The following is a 20,918-nucleotide window of genomic DNA, read 5'->3' as shown; positions in this document are numbered from 1 at the left end:
CCCCGTTTCCTATTGCAGAACCGCGGGTGTCGGCTGAACGAGCTTCTTACGAGGCCGCCCGAATGCGTCCGTTATCAGTTATTGACGTTGTACATTACAATTATTTGTTGTATATTGCATTATGGTGACCAGACTGGAGAGATACGGTCGCTTATTGTGTGACATATATATCAATATGACGCGAGAACGGATCTCCATAATAGATTTAATTAAATTTATGAGACATTTATTATGAATCATGCTGAGGTGTATTAATTACAGTATAAATTCATTTTAGACGTTGAATGTTGATGTAATGAATAAACGTCTCCTTGAGGACGCAAGACGAAGTACTTCGATGTGCAGAGTTGCGTCCTTGTGAGTGAGTATGGTTTGACGCCGCTTTTAGCAATATTCCATCAATATCACGGCGGGGGACATCAGAAATGGATATCACACGTGTACCCATGTCGGGAATCGAACCCGGGTCTGTGGCGTGACGAGCGAACGCTTTAACCAGTTGGCTACACGACCGCACCTGCGTCCCTATGACTGTGGGTTCGAATCCCGTTTCGCCCCGATTATGTTTCTAGGTTTGTCAGCACCAAAGTTGTATTCGTCTCAGACCTGGGCGCTTTAGGCTTTCCTTCCACATTAAGGTCAGATGCAGTGATATAACTGAAATACTGTTAAATGAGGTGTTAAACCAATCTCATTAAAATCAGATCTTAGTTCTCGCTACCGCCAAACAAAGATCTGAGGACATCCCATTAGGGGTCACGTCAGAACGACCTTTCATCCGACCAATCAGAGCGTCGCTTACCAGATCATGAAAGTGACATTCGAAATATGAATTCTGATAATGCAACCTCTAAAGCTTTAACACGGGATATTCCGAACGATAGTTACGGGTTTAACGACTGAATCCATACAATGTAGACCATCTATTAGCTATTCCAGAACGTTCTTTTGTTCAGGTTTCAAATTCGTGATCGAGAATTTGTCAAAATATGTTTCGAAGCGTAATCGCCAATTTGAAATTAGTGCCGTAAAGCAGAGAAAGCTGCCTTCTGATTGGCTAATGTCGACTTCTTGTCAGTCCTTCCATCGGTCGGTCAAAGTTCGCGCAAGGTCGGTCTGACGTGACCCGTAATGGGATGTCCTCAGATCTTTGTTTAGCGGTAGCGAGAACTAAGATCTGATTTTTATGAGATTGGGTGTTAAACCCAACTCACTCACTCTGGGAAGCAATATAAATTAACCTCGATACCGTCAACATTTGCTCATACCATCGATCACCAGTTTGCCAAATCTATATTAGAAACCCGTACAGAGAGACGTGAAGTAACGTACTATTGCTGACGTTAACGTGTAACAACACTGAAGAATGAAATGACATGTTTTAATCAAAGTGTTATATTAGTGCACAAAAAGAAATTGTATAACCATTTTTGAAAAACAGATGTGACTTTTAATCCCCCTATAAATCCTCTTACACACGTAGCTTAGTCAGGATCAGCTCTTTACATGAGCACGAATGCGTGTATTTTCCACATAATATGGACAGATTCAAAATAATCAATGTCGCATCTGTGCAAGCCTGTTACAAACGCTTAAGTGCTATGCAATTTTGATACAAATGACAAAAGAAAATTCAACAGACTGTTATAATTAGATCAGGTCTTTTTACCGTCCTCTAACTTTCTTTTGAGTATTTGAACTACATAAAGTGCATCGAGTGCACGCTAATGTTACCACCGTCAACATTTTCTCAGAAAGGGTTCACCCAGAAAGAGTGAGTATGGTTTTACGCCGCCTTTTCCTATATTCCAGCAATATCACTACAGGGAACACTGGTGGCTTCACACATTCGCCCATTTGGGGAATCGAACCCAGGTCCTCGGTGTGACGAACGAACGCTTTAACCACTTGGCCACCCGGTTTCGCCAGAAAAATGCAACTATTTTCGATAGTATAATTTTTTTTTCAGTTTTCTTTGAACAAGTAATCATACTTAATAACAAGACGAAAGAGCATTTTAAATTGTCGGGCTACAGAAAGCATACACTTGAAAATCGGATTTGAAGAATAATTGCAAACATCATCAAAACGTTACATGGCTGAAAACAGTCGACCAAAACACTGCAAACTTAAAAATCCAAAACACAAAAGTTACCGTATCCGTATATAATTAATCACCATCGAATAGCCATTTCTTATTTGTTTAATGTTTAGTGTATATTTAATACCGTCCTCATGTGCGTATATTAAAAAAAACTCACTTATATTTCTCATTCAGTCAAATTCAGTCATATCTTCTAGCATTGACTAGCATGACGCTATCATTTGACTAGACTCCATGAGACGTGTAAGTCACTTGTGACTAGAATTTGGCTAGCCTGTGAATGGTATGTAACCAGTCTATGCGGTTGTCTTTGACTAGCCTGTGACAAGCGTGTGACTAGCACATGCTTAGAACGTGACTATCATATGACCTACCTTTGACAAGCATGTGACAAGCAGATTTTGCCATCGAGTATGATTTATTCCGTCAATGAACTTTCAGCAGAGCAGCTGGTACAACAGACGATACAGAACATCCCCAAGAAATCTCAGAAATCTCCCCGTCAACAGTCTGCACCCTTTGTTATCAGCCTCCTCTACTTTGGAAAGGTTTGCCAAACAATCCAGAGACTCTTAAAGAAGCAAAGAAGTCACACTATTCAGAACACAATTAAAGCCACAGGGAAACCATCACCCAGCCACAAGCTAGAACCATCAGGAGCAGTGTACCATCATCATGTGCATATAGATATACTAAATTCAGCTAAGAGGGTTTGGGTGATCCTTGCGCAGTCAGGCTGGTTAGGCTCATCATCAACTCAGGGCCCTTGCACCCTCTACACGCAGACCAGACAGCTGATGGGACTTCCCCCAGGAAGCGCTGCTTCGTCAAACCCACCCAGAACTCCCCAACACTGCAGTCTTCTGCATTGCCCAGATTGACAGAAGGGCTGTATTCCTGGTTGCAAAACGGGGACTCTCCCAATGTCAGACAACAGACTGGAAGGTACCAAACCTAAGGCACCGAGAACAATGGGGAGTCGGACAACTTGGTACTTGGGATGCAAGCGTGACATTTCGAAAGCGAGTTCTGTATAATTGCCATGTTTTTCCTGAATCTTGTCAAACACATTAGTGTCAAAAGGGACCCCTCAATTCAATGACATTATTATTATTCAGTAGTAGTAGTAGTAGTAGTAGCAGTAGTAGTAGTAGCAGCAGCAGTAGTAGTAGTAGTAGTAGTGACAAAGTAGACACAACGTATGGATAACAACTTCTTTAATACTGTAAATGCGACGTTTCGGTATAGATCCATAGTAGTAGTAGTAGTAGTAGTAGTAGTAGTAGTAGTAGTAGTAGTATCATCATCATATTCATCATCATTACTAATGTTACACACACCACGCACGAGCTTAACAGAACACCACCCTGTGCCCCGCCTTGATAACTGTACTCCTCACACGAGCTGTAATCGCGAAAACGAGAGTGCCTAATTTAATGATAAGCCTCGACATTGCGAAGTTGGCCTTATCGCGACACCAGCACTGTACGGGCTAATTAACAAGCCCCCTCTTGCCTGTGTCTGTTTAGCAACCTACACGAGTTGAAGCTTGGCGCGAGTTAACCATCAGTCGGTGAGTGACACTGACTAATGAAAAGCGGCGAACTTCAAAGTGGATCTTGTCTATTAACATATACTCTGTGATGCCTGAGTGATATGTACATGATTACGAGTTGATTGACGGGACAGTTGCGACATACACGTTACATCTGCAGACAAACCGGGCGATCTGAAGATGATTGGAGGAGATACGGGGTGATCAAAGCTGTCTCGGCATCTTATATAGGTCGTTAACTGAATTATCTGTCTTTGTTTAACGTTTCACGAATGAGTGGTTATTTTCTGAAGCTACATCAACAATTTGGTGAAACTTTGGTGATTTTCAAACCGCTTTTACCATTTTTAAAAATCTATTTTTGATTAATTTCTTTCTTTGTTGTTGAAAGCCGCACTCAACAGTTTCCGGCTATATGACGGCGGTCTGTAAATAATTGATTTTGGACTAAACAGTCCGGTGACTGCAAGAGATACAATGACATGCCTCAACCAAGTCAGCGAGCCCGACCACGCGACCCTAAATGCCACCTTTTACGACAAGCATGGGTTGCTGAAGATCAATTCTAACCCGGATCTTCACGGATGGAGACAAGCATGGGTTGCTGAAGACCAAGTCTAACCCGGATCTGCACGGTGGTATTTCTGATAAAATATTGATAAAAAATATTATAAATTTAAGGGGATGACATCTGCAATAGGATGGCGTGTTATACATAACGGACAGGGGCAACTAGAGATGCGAGCTAGTCAAACGCACCATAAAGAATGTGAATCTCTTTCCGAAATGATTAATTTAAGACGCTTGTTTCCTGTTTGTAAGCAGATAGTGCGATGGAGAAACGTATATACGTGGCAAATAATCCTCATTATTAATTCCCTTAAAACAGCAGTTGACGGGTGCTGTTTTACGCCGCAGTCAGAAATATTTGCTGTGCTCCAGCAATGCCCACCACACAACTTGTGAGACCCCTTCTACGTAGTGTTAGTGAGTGAGTGATTTGGGTTTAACGCCGCTTTTAACAGTATTCCAGTTATATCACGGCGTGTCAGCTTCATGTGGGAGGAAAGCCCGAAGTGATGCAGGTCTCAGACGTTTACCACTTCGGTGAAACCCACGAGCACGGGTATGGTGCTGACAAACCTAGAAACATAATCGGGGCGAACCGGGATTCGAACCCACAATCATAGGTTTCGGGCGTGCCCAAGGGACGCAACTCTGCACAGCGAATCGCAGCGCCTTAGACGACTGGGCCACCCGTGCCCCCACGTAGTGTTAGAATATGTGCCCATCAACCTGTGTGCGAGGCGACCCAATGCAATCACCCCTTGCCACCAGTAGCAGCGCTAACACGGGCCCTACATGTTGATTAACTGTCATTCTTTGTCAAATCTACCATCCGAAGACAATGTCTCACACTTCAGACCGCCTCCGTGATTTTCGATCCCCGGTCGCGTCATACCAAAACACGTTGAAAGATGGTAGTTATTGCTACCCTGTCTGGCGCTCGACATGAAGGGGCTATAACAAGGACTGGTCAGTGTACTGTGTCTGAGTGGGGTATTCATGTTAAACTGTGTCATGGTATCTCAGTGTGCTAGCAATAATCATGGACGCGACATTTAACCCTGTTTCGCCTTACCTCGCTTTACACTTCACCTACCCATCTCTTATAGTTTGGTCAAGAACCGTCAGGGGGCACGGGTGGCCCAGTCGTCTAAGGCGCCGCGATTCGCTGTGCAGAGTTGCGTCCCTTGGACAAGCCAGAAACCCATGATTGTGGGTTCAAATCCCGGTTCGCCCCGAAAACCGTCAGGGGGCACGGGTGGCCCAGTCGTCTAAGTTTTGTCACTGATGCGTTGAAATGCCCCTCATATGTCTACCATAAAACCTTTGAAAGCTTTACTGAGGCCATGGATGTTGTAATCGTGATCAAACAACTTATAAGCAAGAGTCGTATGACGTTCCTTGCAATCTTCGATGAAATAACATGAACAATTGTACCGCAAAGGGTGTGAAATGTTGACACCAAAGGCTGGCGTTGCTGGAATATTGCTGGACTTGAAGGAAAAGTTGACTTTGGAAAGGAACGTTGAAGTCATCCTTCTTGCCATACAGTGTTGTGGGGAGTTTTCTTATCACTCTGAATCGTCATGCATAGATCTAAATATGAAACAGACGAGGAGGTCTCACTGGTCTACTTAATTTTTTGTTCAGGACGGTAAATCAGTGGAAGGGAATTGGCTATTCGGGTGCTAATGGATGATCGTCAAAACCACAGGAGATTAACAACTCAATAGACATGTGCAGGCAATGTAACTTGTCATTTAGTAACACACAAAGAAACATATGTGGCAGGAGAGACTGTTTTAATTATATTTGCATTGATTGTCATTGATTGAAGCGCTGGTAAAATGGTGCATACCATATTTTAGCGGCTGACATGGGAAGCAAGTAATATAGAGTTATCCACCTTTGTGTAAACTTGATCATGCCAGGCATGATCGTTCGAGAAGTTTCGGGATGTTTTTAGAAGGCCCTCGGAGTACATGGTGTGTGCGAGCCAATATACTACCCGCTATAAAATGTGTATCCCAAAACATTTTCCAAGACTCACAAACCTGTTATATGTCAATATGGAAGAACAACAGAAATATGTTGAGTATATGTTTGTTTGTTGTTTAACGCCGCACTCAGCAATATTCCAACTATATGACAGCGGTCTGTAATTTAATGAAGTTAGGAACAGACAATCCAGTGATTGACATCATGAGCAGCTACCTACGCAATGGGGATACGATGACATGCATCTACCAAGTCTACGAGCCTGCCTACCCGATCCGACCCGTGAAACACCGGTATAAAAGGTCTTCGGCAACCCATGTTTGCCGACAATGCGACTATGCATGTCGTATAAGGCGGGATCTAACGGGATCGGGTGGTCAGGCTCACTGACGTGGTTGATGCATGTCATCGTATCCCAGTTGCGCAGATCGATTGTCATGGTGTCAATCACTGGATGGTCTGGTTCGAACTCAATTATTTACACACCGCAGTGATAAAGCTTCAATATTGCTGAGTTCGGCGTTAAACAACAAGCTACCCGATCCCGTCAGTCGCCTCTTACGACAAGCATAGTCGCCTTTTACGTCAAGCATGGTTTGCTGAAGTCCTATTCTCACCCCGGGTCTTTACGGGTGTATCACAGACGCGAAAATAGCTGTCACTGACTGCAACATGAGCGAGGATATCATTCTACGATTACGACAAAGTCAGCCAGGTCAGGCGTTGTTACCATTCGATCTTATCTAAGTCAGCTCTGACGACTGTCGTCGGGCACTGGGACGATCTCATCCCCGATTTCATAACACAACGAAGGTAGATAAGTCAAATGAACATTAACATGCGCAATAACGCCGAAAACAAAGCAGCCATCTAAAAAAATAATAATAATCAGCATCAGTGTAACTACGATTTGTAATGGAACTCTTGTTTCGTAGAGGGGCGGTCGGGTAGCCTAGTGGTTAAAACGTTCGCTCGTCACGCCGAAGACCCGGGTTCGATTCCCGACATGGGTACATTGTGTGAAGCCCATTTCTGGTGTCCCCCGCCGTGATATTGCTGGAATATAACTAAAACCGGCGTAAAACAATACTCACTCACTCACTCACTCACTCACTTGTTTCGTAGACCGCATCCGTGGTCTAATGGTGGAGCGTCCGCCCTGAGAGTGGAAGGTCCGGGGTTCGATCCCCAGCCGGGTCATACCAAAAGACAAAAAAAGATGGTATTTGTTGTTACCCTGTCTGAATTTGTTGTTACCCTGTCTGAATTTGTTGTTACCCTGTCTGAATTTGTTATTACCCGAGCTAAAACAAGGACAGGTCGGCTCGGAGTCAGTATACTGTGTCTTAGTGGGGTATTCATTTTAAACCGCGGCGTGGTATCTCAGTGAGCTAGCACTATAAATCGGCATCAGTTAGGACTAGTAGAAGCAGCCACACACACACAGACACGTACATGCACGTCGCTATATAAGTGCAATAATCTTGGACGCGACGTTAAATCCCATTTCACCTCACCGTGTTTCGTATATAATTTTATGAAGGAAATATTGTTTCAGCTAATTTCCCACAGAATCATTTTACAAACATTTAATAGGAAAAAAGCAAAATATATTTATCTTCATGTAGTTGCGTCGGACATAAAGGTCATTTGGAACCAGACAGATGCATCTAAATGCGACGAAGCACTACTTAAAGTGGTAAACAAAACGATCTGTTTGCTGTCACATAATACAGTGGCGGTGGCAATTGTCTCGAAGCTCTCAAGTGCTTCTTTATTTTTTACCCTCGAGTGGCAGCACTATTTACATATTTGAAAGTCATGTGCATTTTTTGTAAGACAGGGCGTGAGTTATTTTGAGCTGCACGTAAAAGGGATGCTATTTTTCCTGGTAGAGAGGAAGGCGAGTATTGGTTGGCATGCGAGCGAGGCAATTAATGTCAGAAACCAACGCGATCTGCCAGTCACTTACAGTGTTCATTTCAGCTGCGAAATATGAGCAGTGAAATCGACATCTCACCACGTGCGGATGAAACATACCGGTGCGGTCGACCAGACGTCCTTTGCCAAGCTTGGCGTATTTGTGACAGGCACCAGGTGATTTATTTCCCTGTTTGTGTACGACATACATGATCTTCACTATATGGTGTCTTTCATTCGTGAAAAAAATAAGTTTCAGTGTTAGAGTGAGTGAGTGAGCTGGGCGTAACGCCGCTTTTAACAGTATTCCAGTTATATCACGGCGTGTCAGCGAAAATTCCGAAGTGATGCAGGTCTTAGACGCTTACAACTTCGGTGAAACCCACGAGCACGGGTATGGTTCTGACAAACCTGAAACATAATCGGGGCGAACTGGGATTCGCACCCACAATCATAGGTTTCTGCCTTGTCCAAGGGAGGCAACTCTGCACAGCGAACCACGCTGCCTTAGACGACTGGGCCACCCGTGCCCCCTTCAGTGTTAGAAGTATTTGGTATATACCGTCACATTTCTTACAACATGCGAATGAGTGAAGGTTGTTTTACGCGCCGCCTTTTGCAATGCCATTTTCATCCGTTGGCGTTATTCTGCCAGGAAACCCACCATGATATGATAAACTAAAATATTTACTTTTGCCGGGTTTATTTGAATGAGTTATGAGGTATTGAATTATTCAGTCACCCCCAATTGCTGTGCAGAGTTGCATCCATTGAACATGACTGGATCCGCAGACTCTTAACCTGTAACATACCCTGAACAAAAAGGTGCGTCACTTCGTGATTTTCTTAACATTAAGCTGGTAGCACTTTGTACTGTTAAAAGCGCCATTAAACCAAACCTACTTTGAACGGAATTAAAAAAACAAAAACATATCGTGATAAAAAAAACTACCTCTCATGATTTTGTATGAAAATATAATTGATCACGTTTAGTGTTTACAAGCAGGAAGAGCTCCAGATAAGCTGCGTATCTGCGTGAAATGCAGAAAGACGCAATAAAATAAAATTCAAGCGTATCAAATACGCAGCGAACAGTACAGATACACTACAAAAATAAAACTTGTGCGTATCATCAAAATATTGTGAAGTAACCCTGCGTATTCGATTCGCAAATCAGCTACTTATTTTGAAATTATAAACGGGCATTCCGTCAACCTTGCCAAACTCCACGATGACAGTTACATCATGATCATTTGCCATCACACTTTCTTGTGGAAGTATCGTGGTATTTTTGAGTCCTGTAAAGCTCTCGAACCCACACGACACCAGTTTACAGGGACTAGATGAATAGTGTTTAAATATTTAACTTAAATACCCACATGTGGAAAAACTAGTGGGTAACAGAAATTTGAATGCCCAGATAGAATTAATGATACCCAATGATTTTAAAATGCATGGGTAAAATACCCACAACACCATAGGCTTATCTGGAGCTCTGGCAGCACATTCGTGTGATGTTATTATGCACAAAACATATGAGCGTATTAACGCGGAACAAGTCTTCCTATGTACAGTTGTCAAATTACACCCATGCTCATAACAGAAATAGAGGACCCTCACTGTTATAGCGAGCAACGCCTACAATAACAGAGCAGCTTTAATACTTTTTATACAACTCGTCGTCGGCATATCCATGATAAGCGCAGCCACCTATGCACGCGCTTGTACTATAAATATATATAGGTCAACAGCCGTGACCTAGTTGTGCTGATCATAAAGGTCACAGATAAGTATTTTACAAAAGTCATGTGGTTTACAATTAATGTTTTTATATCACATCCATGTGACTGACTCTATTTTCAGGCATGTTAGAAAGAAGGTACGTCAAACATTATGTTTATGGCCAAGACAGTTTTGGTCATGAGACATCCCTGTTCCAATGGGATGAAATATGTCAATTATTGTCTGCTGAAAGAGACGTATGTCAATTATCATGTAATGGCAGCCAACTAATCACATCCGGGCAACACGTACACCTCGGTGCTGTGCAATCCGGAAAACCTCATTGTGTCAGCTACAGTTATACTGCGTAATAATATTTGTAAACATCAGCTGTGATGTATCACTTTATCATATAATCGGTAGGTTTCTCGGCAGGATAAAGCCAACGGATAGCCACGATATCCGTTGGGGTCATATGCGGATAGAGATGCAAATATCAAAGGTTAAGTAGGGACTACTTTCACTGTTTAAAAACAAACATGGCGTCGCCCTCGTCATTCGATGGTCGAGTCAGAATTAACCATCGGGAATCGGGATAAACTACAGGGATAATTGCTATCATTATCAAAAGAACAGTCTAATAAACTGAAAATCTGTGACGTAGCTAAGGCATTTTATGTTTTGGCAGCTTTGGAGATATAAATTACGAAACAATTTTGCGAGGGCACGAGGCCTAGGCAAGCGGAATCAGTAGCCATATCTGTGCTTGTAGACCTCTGCGGTTTGAAACCTTCTCCACAGATTAAAATAGTTGGACTTGGCAGAAATATGTTTGAATTGTTACCTTGTTTCGTCTTGTCGCTGTGTGTGCATCTGAGTGTACTTGACGTTATGATAGGACAGACCGACTGTCAACAACGTCTGAGCGTGGCCGTGAAGTCTCATAGACTAGGGCTAGAGTAGCTTCCCTTTGACAAAGGGCAGTTACTCTAGCGGACAGACCGATGGATTGCCGCGAAAGGCAAATAAAAACAAATGTTGTTTTGCGTATATGTTGCTTCGCCACTGTGTAAGAAACAGATTTCAGTTGGAACTATATTGGCTACAGTTACTGTCCGACTGACACATCACTTACCCTGTGACGTAATAAATATTAATGCGCGCATTCCAGGAAAACTTGCAATGTTTCGGTAATGAGAGAGGAAAAGCGATTTTGAAGCATTGAATTAAAGAATGACATTATATGATATATATAGGATATATACCATCCCCAAACACACTTGCGTGATAACCTCTATATATTTTTCAGTTATTTTTCTATGGTTGAGGAAGTCATCTAACTACAAATGGTCTGAGTTTGTAATTCAATTATATATAGGCCGCCGTGAAAGAGCTAAATATTGCTAGCTACGACATAAACCTGCAACCAACAAACCAACCAACAGAAACAAATAACCAACCAACATAACCGAATAACCAGCCAACAAACCAACATCACCGAATAACCAACCGGGCAACCAACCAACACAGCCAAATAATCAACCAACCAACCAACCAACGCAACCAACATAATCAACCAGCCAAACAACATAACCAACCAACCAGCCAGCCAACCAGCCAACCACACAACTAGCCAACCAACCAACCAACCAGCCAGCCAACCAACCAACCAACCCAGCCAAATAACCAACCAACAAATAACCAACAAACCAACCAAAGCAACCAGCCAACCAATCAACCAACCATCCAACCAACCAGCCAGCCCGCCAGCCAACCAACCAACCAACCCAGCCAAATATCCAACCAACAAATAACCAACCAACCAACAAATGCAACCAACATAATCAACCAGCAAGCCAACAAAACAACCAACCAACCACACAACCAGCCAGCCAACCAACCAACCAGCCAACAAACCAGCCAGCCAACCAACCAACCGACCCAGACAAATAACCAACCAACAAATAACCAACCAACCAACCAACGCAACCAGCCAACCAACCAACCAGCCAACTGAACAACCAACCAACCAACCCAGCCAAATATCCAACCAACAAATAACCATCCAACCAACAAATGCAACCAACATAATCAACCAGTCAAACAACATAACCAACAAACAAGCAAGCCAAACAGCCAACGAGCCAACCAACCAACCAAACAACCAGTCAACCAACATAATCAACCAGCCAAACAACATAACCAACAAACCAGCCAGCCAACCAAGCAACCACACAACCAGCCAACCAACCGAACAACTAACCAACCAATCAGCCAACCAACTAACCAACCAACCAACCATCCAACCAGCAAACTAAACAAACAAACAAACAAAAATAACCGTTGTGAACATTCTCCAGGTACACTGGGTACTGTTGATAAGGTCTATTTTCTATTCAGTAATCAAATTGATGTTTACATTTCCTATCGTAGTGACAACTGAAAACGAATTGGTTCATCATTACCGATAGCTACCACCACGCCACAATGCAAGTATTTGACAGGTGTAACTGTAAATCGTTAAACTTATTAATATGCTTTGGCGTCCGACACATGTTAGGATCGAAACATTTGCAATTAATATGTAATGAACCGTTATAGGACGAACCGTTATAACGGGTGAAGCTGATTCAGAAACAAGTCGATTAACTGCTCAAAATCGGTATTGATGCATATTTCATGAACGCGTGAACGGTCTTGTCTAATCAGCAGCGTCACATCATCTGAAGCCATGTGAACGATTGAATATGAATTTACTTCGCATTTTACGAGCACTGTAGAGATATTACCTTCACATAATGAGCCCAAGTGGGTATTTAAACCCAGAGGCACTTAAACCACAAGGCCACCCCACGGCCCCTTCAGCGAAGTTGACTGGTCATAAAAGTAGAAATTGGGTCTTTTAACTTATATGTAACATGAATATATGTGTTTTGGTTGTCGTTTTCTGACCACGAACAGGTTATAAAGTTAATGAACTTCAAACTTGTCACAGCGCAATATGTATTACTGGAGAAAAGGTATATGTCAAAGTAAACATCACTTCTGGGCTCAAAGGAGTGACACTCCAGCTACATCACGGCGTGTCAGCTTAGTATGGTTCGGTTGGTTGGTTGGTTGGTTTGTTGTTTAACGCCGCACTCAATGTTCCAGCTACATCACGGCGTGTCAGCTTAGTATGGGTGGGTTGGTGGGTTGGTTGGTATGTTGTTTAACGCCGCACTCAATATTCCAGCTATATCACGGCGTGTCAGCTTAGTATGGGTTGGTTGGTGGGTTGGTTGGTTTGTTGTTTAACGCCGCACTCAATGTTCCAGCTACATCACGGCGTGTCAGCTTAGTATGGGTGGGTTGGTGGGTTGGTTGGTTTGTTGTTTAACGCCGCACTCAATATTCCAGCTATATCACGGCGTGTCAGCTTAGTATGAGTGGGTTGGTGGGTTGGTTGGTTGTTTAACGCCGCACTCAAAATTCCAGCTATATCACGGCGTGTCAGCTTAGTATGGGTGGGTTGGTGGGTTGGTTGGTTTGTTGTTTAACGCCGCAATCAATGTTCCAGCTACATCACGGCGTGTCAGCTTAGTATGGGTTGGTGGGTTGGTTGGTTTGTTGTTTAACGCCGCACTCAATATTCCAGCTATATCACGGCGTGTCAGCTTAGTATGGGTGGGTTGGTGGGTTGGTTGGTTGGTTTGTTGTTTAACGCCGCAATCAATGTTCCAGCTACATCACGGCGTGTCAGCTTAGTATGGGTGGGTTGGTGGGTTGGTTGGTTGTTTAACGCCGCACTCAATATCCCAGCTATATCACGGCGTGTCAGCTTAGTATGGGTGGGTTGGTGGGTTGGTGGGTTGGTTGGTTGGTTTGTTGTTTAACGCCGCACTCAATGTTCCAGCTACATCACGGCGTGTCAGCTTAGTATGGGTGGGTTGGTGGGTTGGTGGGTTGGTTGGTTGGTTTGTTGTTTAACGCCGCAATCAATGTTCCAGCTACATCACGGCGTGTCAGCTTAGTATTGGTTGGTCGGTTGGTTGGTTTGTTGTTTAACGCCGCACTCAATGTTCCAGCTATATCACGGCGTGTCAGCTTAGTATGGGTTGGTGGGTTGGTTGGTTTGTTGTTTAACGCCGCACTCAATATTCCAGCTATATCACGGCGTGTCAGCTTAGTATGGGTGGGTTGGTGGGTTGGTTGGTTGTTTAACGCCGCACTCAATATCCCAGCTATATCACGGCGTGTCAGCTTAGTATGGGTGGGTTGGTGGGTTGGTTGGTTGTTTAACGCCGCACTCAATATCCCAGCTATATCACGGCGTGTCAGCTTAGTATGGGTGGGTTGGTGGGTTGGTTGGTTTGTTGTTTAACGCCGCACTCAATGTTCCAGCTACATCACGGCGTGTCAGCTTAGTATGGGTTGGTTGGTGGGTTGGTTGGTTGTTTAACGCCGCACTCAATATCCCAGCTATATCACGGCGTGTCAGCTTAGTATGGGTGGGTTGGTTGGTTGGTTGGTTTGTTGTTTAACGCCGCACTCAATGTTCCAGCTACATCACGGCGTGTCAGCTTAGTATGGGTGGGTTGGTGGGTTGGTTGGTTTGTTGGTTGTTTAACGCCGCACTCAATATTCCAGCTATATGACGGCGGTCTGTAAATAATCGAGTCTGGACCAGACAATCCAGTGATTAATATCATGAGCATCGATCCACGCAATTGGGATCGATGATATGCATCAACCAAGTCAGCGAGCCTGACCACCCGATCCCGTTAGTCGCCTTTAACGACAAGCATAGCCTCCTTTTACGACAAGCATAGTCACCTTTTACGGCAAGCAGGGGTTGCTGAAGACCAATTCTACCCCGGAATCTTCACGGGTTGCTTAGTATGGGAAAAGATCCCAAAGTGATGCAGGTCTCAGACATTTACCACCGAAACCCACGAGCACGGGTTTGGTGCTGACAAACCTAGAAACATAATCGGGGAGAACCGGGATTCGAACCCACAATCATAGGTTTCTGGCGTGCCCAAGGGACGCAACTCTGCCAAACGATCGCTGCCCCTTGGACGACAGGGTCAGCAGTGCCTCCTTAGCTCAGAAGGGAAGAAAACACATCGAACCTAGGCTCGTTTTAATTGCAATCTTTGAGATTCCTTCTGTTTATGAGGAGATAACAAGCGCCGAGGGCAACACATAAAAGTCTCTGAAAGTCTTTAATGTTGACTAGTGTAAAAACGATTCATCATTTCCTAACCTTAGTTTGGAAAATACGATCCGAATACAATTGAATTTGTGGATTATTTACTATCGTAATAATATGATCAAAATGGGATATTATCATTACCCTTGCAGTCATGTTTGTTCATGTGATAATTGGCATTATCGTAATTACCATCCTAGTATTTGTTATAACTCAGCATTACTGGTCAGGTACTACTTAAAAATACAATAGAATAATCATCGCCCTGTTAACTTCCTGTATAAACACTAGCCTATGAAAGCGTTTATGTTTTCGTAGTCTGAAATTGTTTGTTATTTTAGCCTTATGTAATGACGGTAACCAACATTTCAAAAGATCTTGTACACAAAATAAAGGTACTCATTCAGTCAGTTTAACTCCGATCTCAATTGAGAGGGGGATGTTACAAAACCAAGCTGCAGTTGTGCTATCTGTAGAACGTTAATCACTATTTTCCACAATCACCTTTATGATTAAGAAAAGTCGAATTTGTTAGACAACTGCATAAAACTGAGCAGTATATACCTATTGCTTTCAACCTCATGTTGAATGGTTAAGTCTCTATGACTGACATTCATCCCGTTGGTTTTCCGGTAGCCTTGCTCCAAGGCTGTACTGAAAGATAAGTCCATGGGTGTGTGGTAATTCTATCCCCCTGATAAGCAAGTCTAGATAAGCGGACAGTACACTCATAATGGCCCCTGTCTCTCATAGGGACTACTTATTGTTATTTTTTATATAATCCAGAAAATATTATCTAAACTAATATATATTTTCCCAGAAAATTATGCAAGTCTAGGATTCCGGGTAAGAATATAGGTCCCCAGCAACCAATGCGTGTCCAAAGAGGCGACTAAATGGATCGGGTGGTCAGAAGACTTGGTTGGTTGTCATCGTTTCTAAATCGCGTGGATCGATGCTTGTGTTGTCAATCACCGGTTTGTCTGGCCCAGACTCTATTATTTACAGATCGCAGTCATATAGCTGGAATATTGTTGAGTGGGACATTTAACAAATTAGAACAAAAGAACAATTTTATACACACACACACACACACACACACACACACACACACACACTCACACATTAAATGTGTTTTTCAACTTGTTTTTCAACAGTATATGCGTCAACGTAGCAGATTTTAGTTTTATACTTATAGTATATATTCTTCATCAGTCCCATCCCTTCGGTGTCTATCTACATTATAATTTATACCATGTAAATTATTGTGGTGAGGTGAAGTGAAATGGGGTTTCACGTCGCGTCCAAAATTATTGCACATAAATTTATATAGTGGCGTGCATGCACGTGTGTCTGTGTGTGTGTGGCTGTGCTAGTTCGGACTAATGCCGATGTGTTAGTGGTAGCTTACTGAGATACGGTATTCGATGCTCGAAGGCCACTGAGAATTTGTTCCTTAATAAACCAGTCGTAGGGGCAAAATATATCCCCAGCATTTTTATTGATTTTAAGGGGTGGTTTCATAGGATCGGGTGGTCTGACTCAGTATCTTGCTGTGAAATATCCAACCAACAAATAACCAACCAACCAACAAATGCAACCAACATAATCAACCAGCAAGCCAACAAAACAACCAACCAACCACACAACTAGCCAGCCAACCAACCAACTAGCCAACAAACCAGCCAGCCAACCAACCAACCAACCAACCAACCAACCCAGACAAATAACCAACCAACAAATAACCAACCAACCAACCAACGCAACCAGCCAACCAACCAACCAGCCAACTGAACAACCAACCAACCAACGCAACCAGCCGAATATCCAACCAACAAATAACCAACCAACCAACAAATGCAACCAACATAATCAACCAGCCAAACAACATAACCAACAAACAAGCCAGCCAACGAACCAAACACACAACCAGCCAACCAACCGAACAACTAACCAACCAATCAGCCAGCCAACTAACCAACCAAACAAACAACCAACTAACCAACCAACCAACAGGTGTAACTGTAAATCGTTAAACTTATTAATATGCTTTCGCGTCCGACACATGTTCGGCCCGAAAGGGTGGTTAATAGGATCGGGTGGTTTGACTCAGTATCTTGCTGTGAATGTGTTCATAATATCATCCACTTGTTCTGGAACAAACCTCGAGATAAAAATGTAAATTTGAAAGAACCAAACGGGTTTGTTGTTTTATTTGTCTTCGATATGTTTGCCATTGTTCATATAAACAGGTGGTTTGAACAGTATTCCAGTCATTTCACTCTTTTGAAAATGTGTTCAGTTCTGAACATACATATTGTGAATGGAAGATTTGGAACTGACCATCAAATAGGTGACTACATTTAATGGGCATTTAGTGAGTGAGTGAGTTGGGTTTAACGCCGCTTTTAACAGTATTCCAGTTATATCACGGCGTGTCAGCTTAATGTAGGAGGAAAGCCCGAAGTAATGCAGGTCTCAGACGTTTACCACTTCGGTGAAACCCACTAGCACGGGTATGGTGCCGACAAACCTAGAAGCATAACCGGTCGAACCGGGATTCGAACTACAGCTTTCTGGCGTGCCCCAGGGACACAACTCTGTACAGCGAATTGCGGCACCTTAGATGACTGGGCAGCCATGCTCCACGCTACTTTAACACAACAACATCTGAGAATAGGTTCAGTGGCCTAGACAGCCCAATTGATAACCGTGAACTGGGGCACATTCCAATGCTTACAACTGACCTGACCCGGCATGCTAGAACAAATAAACAAACAGAATCGCTCAAGTATTGGATGATTCTGTCACCCTTGCTTCTTCACCATGACCATGTATCCCAGATCACAGATATAAACAATATAATAAATGAAACAATCGAAGTGCCTATTCAATCCCCAAACATACACGCAATGTGTGACATTGCCCCAGACAGCAGACTTTTGCTAATACAGAACTGTCACCCTGTTTGTTCTTCGCCCAGATGCCAAGGAATTTTCGTTATTTAATTAGATTGTGGTGCTACCGAGAGCATGTATATTAAAAGTAGACATTTGACTGCAGAATTATTGCAGTATTTACATGCCTCAAAAGGGACCAGACTGTGTGACTGACGGTTCGTTGTCACTGACCACATATACAACCGATTTCCAAATTGCATTACATCTGCTCAGCTATCGGCATTTTCCTAGACTAACATCTAGTCTCTGAAATGAACATATCGTACAGAAAAATACAGTTGTTCAGTTATCTTAATAAAAATATAATAAAAAGGAGCCCAGTGACTCTCTTCATTTTCAGCCTGATACTGCAGTGATCTTGTGACTTGCCAAACATTATAGACTTGCATGGGCTGTATTTAATATATATTTGTATCAGGGTCTGTAACACAGACTAGCATTTTCCGTGACACGAAGTGAAGTTCAAAATACACAACTTGCAGCCTCTTAATACCGAACAGAAATATTTAATACTTAAAGCTATGTCGAGCTGAAATCGGTGTATTTTTCTCCAGTTCGTGAAAAGTAACCACTCACTGATTGACTGACTGATTGACTGACTGACTCACTCACTCAAAGATAATCAAAGTGCTCGTATGAATTTGGTGTATACAGTAAACTACGTTTAAAACGAACACGCTTATAACGAACTGACGGTTATAACGAACTGACGGCTTTTTGGTCCGGTCCATTTGCTTTTTATATGCCGTGTATATGCTTATAACGAAATAGGGTTTTTACGAACTAAGAATAAGTGGTCCCATTGAGTTCGTTATAACCGTAGTACTATGCTTTGAAATTCGAGATCGTCAAAGTGTTGATTAGACTCTTAATCTAGCATTTAAAACCTCGACTAGAAATAATTACATCTTAGAATCATGGTAGAAACCACCCGTACTATAAGATGAAACACTGTCATTAAAACGACAAGGAGACAACTATGAATAGAAATAACGTGAATAGTATATAAATTAGTATACAAATAAATTATATATGGGTTTCCTTCAAATTGTTGCCTATTTTCCTTTTAAATTAATTTTTCGCTTTCTTACTTTAATTTATATCTTATGTGCAGGAATCATAACTCTGACGTTTCCAATTTTCCATATACGGTCGGCTTAATCGTGAAACTATAGGTACTGTAGGGAGTGAACAGACGCAAGGCGGGACACACAGATCAGTAACTGTTAATAGCGCCCTCTGGTGGTAGATTACACCTTTTCAATTTCAACAGTTGGTGCCCTGAGCTTACGGGTCTCGTTATTTCAAGTCTGGGGGAACCTGCAAACTTGAATATACATTACCCAGTAATCTGTCAATCCCAAATCAAAAGTTCGAACATGTGATTGGGTGCGAAGAATGGCTACAGGAATCGCTCTATCGCTATTTTTCTTTATAGCCTACGTCACCACGGTTTTAATTTTTTTTAAATATTTGCTGAGCAGAAGAGCATTGTACACAGAAAAACTTAGCACCCTTGTTGTAATTGTGTTACAATGATACTTGCATATCCACGATACGGGCTATGGCCCTTCAACAAAGGCATGCATGTGAGAATTGTGTCACAACAGAACGAGGTTTCGGCGATCAGTATAACGATTACAGCGCTGTATCCGCTATACTTGTATGGAAGGAAACATTTTATTATCAAGGAAATCAAACTGAACTATATCCTACTTGGTTGTTATAATATTACGTAATAAATATTGCAAATTGTTTCGCATGTAACACTTTTAACAGAATACGTTTATTACATTCTGATCATTATTGACAGGTGTTAAGCGATGGAGTCTAATGACAATACGTCCTCACCCAATCTAAACAAATTGGCCTATTGCAACACCTGGGTCATATTGAGCAACTCTACGAAATATGAATTATTAATTATTTGTGTTCATAAAACTTCAAAATTATGATTCCAGTCGATTGAAATCGCAGTTCCCCTGCTCACAAACAATTGTCATCGATACTATTTTGAAATAAAAGCTGCACTTACCTTATTCTCGAACCGTCGCGTTATAACTAGCGTGTTATTGCCTTTCAGACCACAGCTGTGGCGCTGTCTGTCACGCGTGTTGCATTTTCAGTGTATGTCTGTGGCGTATTCGATTGGGCCATATCCGTCTACGGTTAACCCATAGTGTTGTGTCACCACGCGACAATGTACACTATCTTACAGCTCAGTTTCACCGTGCTCCGTTATCATTTGTTTATGTACTGAGTGAATGAGTGCGGTTTTACGCCGCTTTTAGTTATATTCCAGCAAAATCACGGCGGGGCACACCAGAAATGGTCTTCCCACATTTTATCGATGTCGGGAATCGAACCCGGTCTTCGGTGTGACGAGCTAACGCTTTAACCACTAGGCTACCCGACCGTAAAACAAAATAATGGTGATGACGATGATGATGGTGAGTACTACTACTACTGCTACCACTACTACTACTACTGCTACAAAATAATAGCAACAATTATAAATGAATGGATGCATATGATGATGATGATGGTTCTACTGATACTACCACTAAATAATCACAACAATAATAATAATATTGATGTTCTTAACAACAACAACAACAACAATCATCATCATCATCATCATCATCACCACCACCACCACCACCACCACCACCACCACCACCATCATCATCATAATAATAATAATGAATAAATATGACAATGATCTTTTTCTGATCTAAAGGATCTTTTTGGATTGTATCCTGCTGGGAGGAGCAGCTCTGAGAGACAAGCCGGTGCCATCTCTCTCTGACATTTATATATCAGACAAACAACTTTCAAAGTGATCCTACTTCCGCTACGTGGATTTCCATAAAAAACCCATGTGATTTGTTTTTATGG

General features: G+C 42.5%; 1 protein-coding gene across 1 annotated transcript in view; it reads right to left on the bottom strand.

Moving 5' to 3' along the window:
• LOC139464287 (secretin receptor-like) overlaps positions 1-20,116 on the bottom strand; it is a 170,401-nt gene extending 150,285 nt beyond the window's left edge. The window contains exon 1 of the mRNA XM_071245810.1: positions 20,056-20,116. The gene's annotated coding sequence lies outside the window, so the exon portion shown is untranslated. The remainder of the gene's footprint in view (positions 1-20,055) is intronic.
• Between the last annotated feature and the right edge of the window lie 802 nt (positions 20,117-20,918).

This window comes from Haliotis cracherodii, unplaced genomic scaffold (assembly GCF_022045235.1).
Source record: "Haliotis cracherodii isolate W230 unplaced genomic scaffold, xgHalCrac1.p SCAF_17, whole genome shotgun sequence".
Lineage (NCBI taxonomy): Eukaryota > Metazoa > Mollusca > Gastropoda > Lepetellida > Haliotidae > Haliotis > Haliotis cracherodii.
The sequence above is the reverse complement of the archived record's forward strand: the minus strand, read 5'-3'. Positions and strand labels throughout refer to the sequence as shown.